The sequence below is a fragment of the Helobdella robusta genome (genome assembly GCF_000326865.2).
Source record: "Helobdella robusta unplaced genomic scaffold HELROscaffold_4, whole genome shotgun sequence".
NCBI classification, from domain to species: Eukaryota; Metazoa; Annelida; class Clitellata; order Rhynchobdellida; family Glossiphoniidae; genus Helobdella; species Helobdella robusta.
In genome coordinates this window covers 2,574,578-2,584,577 of record NW_008704902.1, presented here as the reverse complement: position 1 = coordinate 2,584,577, position 10,000 = coordinate 2,574,578, and positions in this window count along the sequence as shown.

The window sequence follows — 10,000 nt, the reverse complement described above, 5'->3', positions numbered from 1 at the left end:
CAAATCTTTTAAACATTGCAAATTCAAACCCTGGCACATGTGCAAATGTCTATGTGTCAATAAGTGTTTATTTATAAATTGGTTCATGGCATCAATGAACAATTGTTGTGTTGTTTGGTTGTTGTGGTGTCGTCTGGATTTTTGTGCCAGTTGAGGGTGGCGATCTTCTTTTCGTTTGCTCAATCCCACATTTCAAAATCAGTAAACACATCATTTAATTAATTTGAGAAATTTTCTGTTTTTGAAAGGCTAGGTTTGTTAGAAAATTAAATTTAATATTAAGTTTTACTATTACAGTCTCAAAGCTTACATCATTTGCTACAACTCCAACTCTGCTTGATGGGCATAGGTCTGCCCATGTTTACGTAGTTGAAAACTGAAAGGTGGCTGGTTGGCTGGTTGATGTTACATAATTTGAAAAATACATTTTTTGCTTATTTACAAATTTATTTTTAGTTTGGTTATCCGCTCACACGTCAAATAAAACTATCAAATTTGAATATTTCATTCTTTCATTTATTTGTCCGCTAAATAACTTAATTTGTCAATCAATCAATCAACCATCTATCAACTTTTCAATCAATCAACCGTTCAATCAACCAGCCAATCAATCAAGCAGTCATGGGCACACGAAGCACTAGATCATCATTTAGTTACCCATCAGTTATCAACTGATGCTCACTCTGCGATAATTTCCAATCAAATTTTTAGGTTTGAATTTATTTAAGATTGGACAAAAATAATTTTCCAAATCAATTCTGGGAAATATTAAATTAAATTTCCAATAGCTTTTAAAAATTTAATTATGACTTTTATCTATCAACATTTTTAATTATTGGTTTATTTAGATCGTTTCGTGAATATTCAGAACCGTTTCTATTTTAATGAAACTGTAACAATCTTTTTCACTCCTGCAATTTAATTTTCACAACTTTTTTTATATTTAATTAAAATTTGCAAAAAACTTTTCTTTTCATTAATTTGTCAGACATATTTCTCACTTATTTAACTCATTCATTTGGTCATTCGGTTGATTTAGAGCTTAGTGAGAGAGACAGGCAGAATCCGAGCTGCCAAATGGTGAGGCATCCGTCAACATCAATCAAGATCGACTACCACAACCACCGCCACCAGCCACAGCAGCAGCAGCAGCAGCAGCAAATATTCCAACAACAAATTCATGGAGCAAATATTTATGTTTCTGCATCTTTTTATTATAACTTCTTCCTTCAATGTTGTCCTCTCTCCTATACCCATTTCTCTCTGTTTGTAATTTTCGATTCAACTATTAAATATGCATTGCTTCATTATACGCCGATGCAAATATGCTAATTATATTGCTTTGCGTTCAAGTCACAAATATGAAGCAAACATGTTTCCCATTGTTTTATGAATACTGAAAGATTATTTCAACAAACATTTTAAAATCAACAGCAACTGCAGTACAATTTATAAACATTTTGTAAACAATTCAAATTGGTGAACTGAAAGTCGTTTTAAAATAAACTTGATCGTGAATTGATATGCGTGATATTGTTGTTAAAAATGATTAAGATACATGTTGAGTGTCTTTGTGAGACATTGTAGGTGCATTTATTCCCATTGGCTTTTGCATCCCATTCATGTGTATTGAGCTGTTGTGTTTGATGTATTTAAAGACGTGTTGTGCTCCGTTTGGCGTGTTTATGATGCAGTTCAACTTGTCGTAGCGTAATTTCTGTCCTGTTGATTTCAAGTTCATGTTTTGTTTGAAATATTTTGAGGTCGTGGTGGTGCAGTGTACTTCTGAAACGACTGTCGTTTTAATTATGCAAATTATTTACGCCAAATAAAACAAAACTTAAAAAACAAAAAAGTAAAAAAAAACAAAAAAATGCAAATGAGTGAAGGGAGAATGCGAATGAAAGAATACTTGGGGAGCCGATAACATCCTAATCTGGCCCGGCCATCGTAACATAAGATCAAGTCAATATGGGCCCTCTGTTGTTTTTACATGTGAGACTTTGTGTTTCTGCGCCTCTCTTTTATTTATGCTCCTAAGTAAGTGCCTGTTTTTATTTGTTTGCGGTTTTCAGAGTGGATTAGTTTCAAGAATCCGCCGAGTTTGTGTTCACGTGTGGAGTGTGTGTGTTGGTGCAAAAGTCTGCAACTCACCTAAAACTCTACCTACCTATTTTACTTCCATTAATTCAGTTATTTTATTTTTCAATCAAGTTTTTATAATGTTTTATTTTTAAGAATTTAAATAGTTTCAAGCAAAATTGTATATTTTTGAAACAACTCACTTTTGATATATTGTATAGAACTGGTGGATTGATAAGACATGCTGGGAGGCTGGCACTCTTGTAACGTCATCCCCCTGCCTGCCATCACCACCAGGATCATCATCCTGCTCATTTCAACCACCTCCAACCAAACAAGTTTGTCAATAAAACCATGGATATATTTGTTTAAGGGATCTAAAAAAAATTTTTAAAAAAATATAAACTAATGAAACGCGAAGAAATTTGAAACTTTAAATTAACAAACAAACGAATAAACAAATTGACAAACAAACAAATGAACTGGTACGAACATGGGCAAACATGAAACACTAATGAGCGAACGGTTAAAAACAAACCACGGAGTAAAAAGAATCATGTATGACAAATGTTTTATACGCTTTGTGAACCTGGTGTACACAAATGTATGCATTTTTTGTACATTCCATGCATGACGCATTCACTATCCAATCTTATTTACTGTAACATTCAATCATTCTTCAAAGTTGTGTGATTGTATTTATTAGGGTTGATTCGAAAGTTTCAAGTTTTGTTTAGTCTACATACTTTCAATGAGAGACATTACATTATTAATATGGTCTGATGACGGGTAATTGATACAACGATTTAGTTGACAATAAGTATGTTCTTGTCACAAATTTTAAAAAGTGACAGGACAATGAGGTCAAAATGTTTGCATCAAATAAATCTTTAAAACATTCAATCTTTTTATTCTATCCAAATAATTTTTTGTTAAACGCAACAAACAAACAAAACAAAAAACTTTACAAACTGAGAAAAAAAATTAAAGTCATTAAATTAAAATTTTTGTCTTTCCGTGTAATTTTTCACTGAAATGACTTGGAGCGAATATTAATCTGTCACGTTAACTGGCACTTGCTGTTCATCAAAAGAAACATCAACAAAGAAACAACATCGTCAGAAACATCGACAAAGAAATATCAACAAAAAAGCAGCATCGTCAGAAACATCAACAAAGAAACATCAGCAAAGAAACATCAACAAAGAAATAATATCGTTAGAAACATCAACAAAGAAAAAACATCGTCAGAAACAACCATCACCCGCATCAGCCACATATACAGCTTCAGCAAAGTTCGAAAACAACCACAACATCCGTCACTCATGTTACACAACTCTCACCGACTCAACGACCAACGTAACATCAAAACTAACGAGCCTAAAAACCGCAAAGTTACTTGTGTTATTTCTGTTAGGGATTTAACGGTTTTAATTTTTTGTGCATTTTTTCCATGATTGGACAACTAACACTCTCTCCCTTCTTTCTCTCTCTCCTCTCTCTCTCTCTCTCTCTGACAGGAAATAAAATGTTTTTAGTAATTTTGTGGTAGACCAATACATAGGGAGGGGGTTTGTGGTTGTAGCTCCCAACTAAAAATATTTAAATATTTTTGTAAAATTTTTGTACAAAGTCTTTTTTAAGCGGTGTCTACGGTATAACGTTTGATTTTTGGCGTGTGATGTTATTTTATACATTGCAACAAACTATAAAACTTTGGTTGAGAAGCAAATGTTTCTAACTTTTTTAAGAAACACACAGCAGCAAATTTTCGACAACACAACTGACTGATGATCATCATTACATTAAGATATTTTCGTTAAAATTGTGAAAAAAATAATTCAATAAATAAAATTGAAACTAAAATATCCAAGGCACTTAGTCTAATTGAAGTTGAACAATTGTTTGCATGAAACGTGTTAGAATAAATTTCATTCTCTCATTCTTTCTCTCTCTCTCTCTTTTTCTCTCACTCTTCCACTTTTTCTCATTTTCTTTTACACTCAACAGAAAATATTTTTGCAACTAACTATGTTTATGCATAGATCTGTTTAAATTTGTCCTCCTCATAAAAGTTTGAAGCATTGAAGGAAGTATTCCACTACTTACTTCATGACCGAACAATTTTTTGTATTTGTTCAAGTAGAGAAATAAATATATCATATAAACTCACACATATGTGTTGTGTTGTACGTTCTTAACTATTGAAGTTTCGACTAGAGTAGAACTGCTCATACTCAGCATTTGATTAGTTGCAACATAAGGCCTGTGGGTGAGGGAGGTTGAATGCGTGCAACTGTACAACCGTACATGCACATGCAACTGTACAATCGTACAATCAACAATGTGACGATGTTTGTTGAAGCGTTCAAGAACAAGAGTTTGTGCAAGCGGAGGAATGATGTGTGACGATGTTTGACAGGATGGCATCGTGCGACATACTGTCGGCAAAAGATCGTCATAAACATGCACTCATCTCCTTCATGTATCTTTCAAGTGTTTGTCCTCTTTTCCTCTCTCTTTATGGTTTAACACGTTTAATGGGTCTGCTGAGAACAACATGTTTCTGCTTCAATTATTTCCTTGTTCACTTGCTGTTACATTTTTTATGAGTTGGTTTCCGCAAATATTTGTATTCGAAAGTGTTTGACATTTTTTAAATTTGTAAAATTTTTTCCAAAACATAATTAGGCTTGAATATTCTTCTTAACGTTGGAGTCTTGGTAATAATATAATAATTTATTTATAATTTACGCTCGTTCATGTTACATACGTTGCTGGTTGAGGTTATTTGTTGTCTGTTCATTTATATTTCTATGTTCAACCATGTTTGTACATTCAACCGTGTTTGTACATTAACTGATGTTTGTACCTCCAATAATGTTTACATGTTCATGTTTTACTGGAATACGTTTGCCTCAATTTAGCGCTCGGCGAGTAGCTTCATCGATGCAGCCTAATTGCAATACGGCCGCCAAGTAACCATGGTAACAGAAATTGCAGGTTGAATAATTAATGAAAGCAACTCTGTTATATTATGACGTCATTATTTTTCCTGCTGCTTGCAAAAGTGCATTTGCATAATGACCAGAGCGCCGATAAATTTCATTTGACATATTGTGTTTGCTCACGTCGACGTTCTCTCTGGCGCGAAAGTGACCGCCATCCACTCGCCACTGAGTGTAAAAATTTAAAAAACTCTCGTCACTAAACTACCGCCTGCATCAAGCGTTGCTCCTTTTTATATTTTAAAATAATTTTCAAACACTTCCGATGGTAATTGCTGCTATTATTACTTTCTAGACTTCTAGAGGATGGATTGTTATATGTAACAATATTTAAAACGGCAATATCTTCAACAACATCGTCGTCAACATCACCGTCAACATCATCAACATCAACAACGACATCATCAACAACATCAACAACATCATCAACAACAACATCAACAACATCAACAACAATAGCTGCAAGATGCGAGATAAATAATCGTCAGGTGAGCATTATCATCAACTATTATTTGTGTCGTGATGAATGTTATGAAGCGGCATACCAGCAACATCACTAACGTCATCATCTACGTCATCTTCAACATCATTACCATCAGTGTTTCATTTGTAGCACAATGGAACGTGTTATCAGGTGAGTAATCACCTAAAATATATTAGATGGTTTTTGCTGTTTGTTATAGTTGTTGGTTAGTTGGTTAATTGGTTAATTGGTTGGTTGGTTGGTTAATTGGTTGGTTAATTGATTGGTTAATTGGTTGGTTGGTTGGCTGGTTGGTTGGTTGGCTGGTTGGTTGGTTGGTTGGTTTGTTAATTGGTTGGTTAATTGGTTGGTTAATTGGTTGGTTAGTTGGTTGGTTGGTTGGTTGGTTGGTTAATTGGTTGGTTGGTTGGTTGGTTGTTTGGTTGGTTAATTGGTTGGTTGGCTGGTTGGTTTGCGTCTCCCAAAGTTTTCTAATGATTTGTTTTTTGTTATAAAGTTGTTGCTGGTTTGTTGTAGCGTAGTTGCTAGATGTTCACGTTTTTTATTCTATTCAAACTTTTATTTTCTATGTTCTGTTGTGTTTCACGTGATTCTTCATTTTTATTAAATTTATTCATTTATTCATAGTTGTTAATTAGCTGGCAAGGTATTTATTATTCATTTATTCATAGTTATTAATTAGCTGGCAAAGTATTTTTTTAATGAGCCCCTCACGATGATTATTGATGTCGGACATGGCACGTTCGTGTTTATCTGTTGAACTGCATCAACACGAAGCACATGTGCGTCTGCTGTTTAGTTTCAAAAACAAAAGTACTACGAAACAGTTTGGTTGGTGAATACGGGCAATAAAACTTAGCACGAGTGTCCTCATAGTTGTGACGATAATGAAAACCTTTTTGCTCGAGAGTTTTTGCATCATTTCTGAACAAAATTTTTAAGAAAACATTTCAGAGTATCAGAAGTAGCAGTTTTACCGCAGCTTGTTTTATTGTTATCTATATTTTAAGATCAATTTATTAGTTTGTAATTTAAAAATGAAGCAAATTTGAAGGAACTATTTTTTTTAATTTGTACGAATCGTTGAAAACAAAATTTCATAGAAGTGAACCTGAACATCAATGAAGATTCGCAATTGTAGATTTGAAATAATTTTGAAAGTATGATGGCATGAAGCGGCACGGACCCGCGAGACTAGAGAGAGCATTGGAAAGATTAGCGAAAATGTTTGGCAGCAAGAAATACTTCATGCAAGCACATGCTGGCATGAATTATCTTATGAGTCATGTGCATCTATGCTTTTGTCAAATAAAGAAAAAAAATTCATCTCATTCTATTAAATTAACATATCAAAATTAATTTTAGTTATTGGATTTAAGCTAAAATGTATTTGAACAGTTATATTTGACATTTGACATTTTTATTTCATCAAATCAAACAATGAAATCAGAAAAATGAAATCAATGAAAGGAAATGATCTGGAAATCGAAAAAGAAATCTGGACTTTTTGTACTGATCACCAGTGTCAATTTGTAATAATGATAAATGAGTAGCTTTAAACAAATAAAAGAATTCAAGATACCCAAACATATTATAAAGAGTAATTCTAATATTTCAAAACTGTTCAGAAATATAAAACATAATTTTAAAAAAAAGTTCAATATACCTAAACACAATATAATGTAGGTTATAGATATTTCAAACAGTAATTCTAATACTTCAAAATCTTATAGAAATACCACGCCAGAACCACATACACTCACTCACGCGCACAAAAACACTCACGTAAACACACACCTGTTCATTCACACACACTCACACCAGCACAGCACTCATTCACACACACTCACACCAGCACAGCACTCATTCACACACACTCACACCAGCACAGCACTCATTCACACACACTCACACCAGCACAGAACTCATTCACACACACTCACACAAGCACAGCACTCATTCACACACACACACACTCACACAAGCACAGCACTCATTCACACACACTCACACAAGCACAGCACTCATTCACACACACTCACACAAGCAACCACATTCGCACACACTTAGACACACACAATGCTTACATGAACATGCTTTCCCAGATAACTAGATGGTGGTGTCGGAATCTAAGTTTGTTAAAAAGTTACGTAGCTTCCTTTTAAAGAGTTGTAGGCTTTTGATTTCATGTAACTGAGGAGGAAGCAGTTCAGCCCAAATTTTTGGTCCAGTAAGTTTAATACTTGATGAAAATAATTTAATACGGGTTCTTTGTGTGTTAAAGAATTGGGTGTGTCTTGTATGGGCAGATAGAATAGAATTGTTTGTCGTGTAAAGGTTGTCTAGAGGAGTAGGAAGAAGTTTATTAATAAATTTGAAAACAAGTATGGCTGTGAAATAGTAATATATAAACCTTAATGGTAGAATATTGTTATTTGCAAAAAAGGGTTTAGTGTGGGCAAAAAGATTAGTATTAAAGATAAGACGTATTGAGCGTTTTTGAGAGAGCGTAATGTTGTACAAGTGACTTTTAGGACTGTTTCCCCATACAGTTATGCAGTAGGTAAGATGGCGATAAATAAAAGCGTAGTAAAGGTTTAGTAGAGCAGACTGAGAAAGTTTGTATTTTATTTTGTAGAAAATTCCAATTAGTTAATTGACCTTTTGGGAAGTTGATTGCATGTGGTAGTCCCATGAGAGGTTATCTGTTATATTGATACCTAGGAATTTAGTTGAACGAGTACGATTAATTGGATTGTTGTTAAGCAGCAAGTTTAGATCTTGGACTTGGTTTATTAATATTTTGGGACCAAAAATTATATAAGAACATTTGGAATGATTTAGTAGTAGTTTATTTGCCAGAAACCAGTTGGAAAACCCTGATAGTTCTTGGTTGATGATGTCTCGGCAGCTGTTGATGTCGTCTGGTGTAAACAAAATGTTCGTGTCGTCGGCAAATTGTACACATTTGGCTAATGATGAGACGTTACAGAGGTCATTGATGTAGACTAGAAATAGAAAAGAACCCAGTATAGATCCTTGAGGAATTCCATTCTGGACATGAGTTTTATTTGATTTGAAGTTATCGATATAAACATATTGAGAACGCAAGGAGAGATAGCTCTCCAACCAATTGAAAGCGATTCCCCTCACACCATACCACTCAAGTTTTTTTAGGAGTATGCTGTGGTCAATTACATCAAATGCTTTTGAAAGATCCAGAAATAGGCCAACAGATAGTTTTTTGCTATTCATACCGTTTATGACATGTTGGGTAAAGTCTAGGATAGCAAGCTCCGTTGAATGCTTGGCCCGGAAGCCGTATTGGCTGTTACATATAATGCTGTTGAGATTGAAGAAAGAATTTAATCTGATGTACATTATATTTTCCAGAATCTTGGATAAAGGAGACAACAGAGATATGGGTCTGTAGTTATTTATATCATCTAGGGATCCTTTTTTGTGGATAGGAATAATTCTGGATATTTTGAAGGTATCTGGAAAAATTCCCGTTGATAATGATAAATTGAAGATGTGGATTAAAGGTAAAGTTATGGAATGGATTATGTTTTTTATTAGGTACATGTTAAGGCCATCATCGGAGTAACTGTTTTTGTTTTTCATTTTACGGACAATAGATAGTAATTCGCGTTCAGATACAGGGTTAAGAGATATGGATTGAGTTATAGTAGGACCCAAGAGTTTCATGGGGTCAGCCTTACCCGGTAGGAGATTGAAAGAATGTTTGATTGAAACGTTTGCAAAGTGTTCGTTCAGACGGTCGCAAATCTCCTGTTTGTTGTCAACTGTTTTGTTGCTTACAGTGAGTTTGGATATGGATGAGTTGGGCGGTTTTTTGTTTAGTGCACATCTTATCAAATTCCATTTGGCCTTGATGTCGTTGGGAGAATTACTGAGTTTATTTGTGTAATATTCTCGTTCTGTTTTTCTTTTAATGGTTGTAAACATGTTGCAGAATTTTTTGTACTCAGAAATATTGTTTGGAGTAGGATTACGGAGGCTTTTAATGAAGAGCTTGTTTTTTTTATTGGATAGTTTTTTAATATGTGTGTTGACCCAGCTTTTGTTTTTTGGTTTAACAGGTAAAAATGGAGCAAATGTATTTATCGCTTTATTGAGTATGGCATATAGCTGTGATAAGGAATCATTAACATTGTCTATCGTGATCACTGACGTCCAGTCTTGAGCAGATAACGAAGGGTTTATGTCATATAAAGATTTTGGAGTCAGAAGTCTGGAGTATTTTTGTGGTGCAGAATAATTAAGTTTATTGAGGTTAGATGCGATGGTAAAAATAGGAAAATGGTCGGAGAAGTCAGATAAGACTGTTCCAGAAAAATGAGTAGTAATATTATTTGTGTAGATATTGTCAATTAACGAGGAAGAGGAAGACGTAATGCGTGTG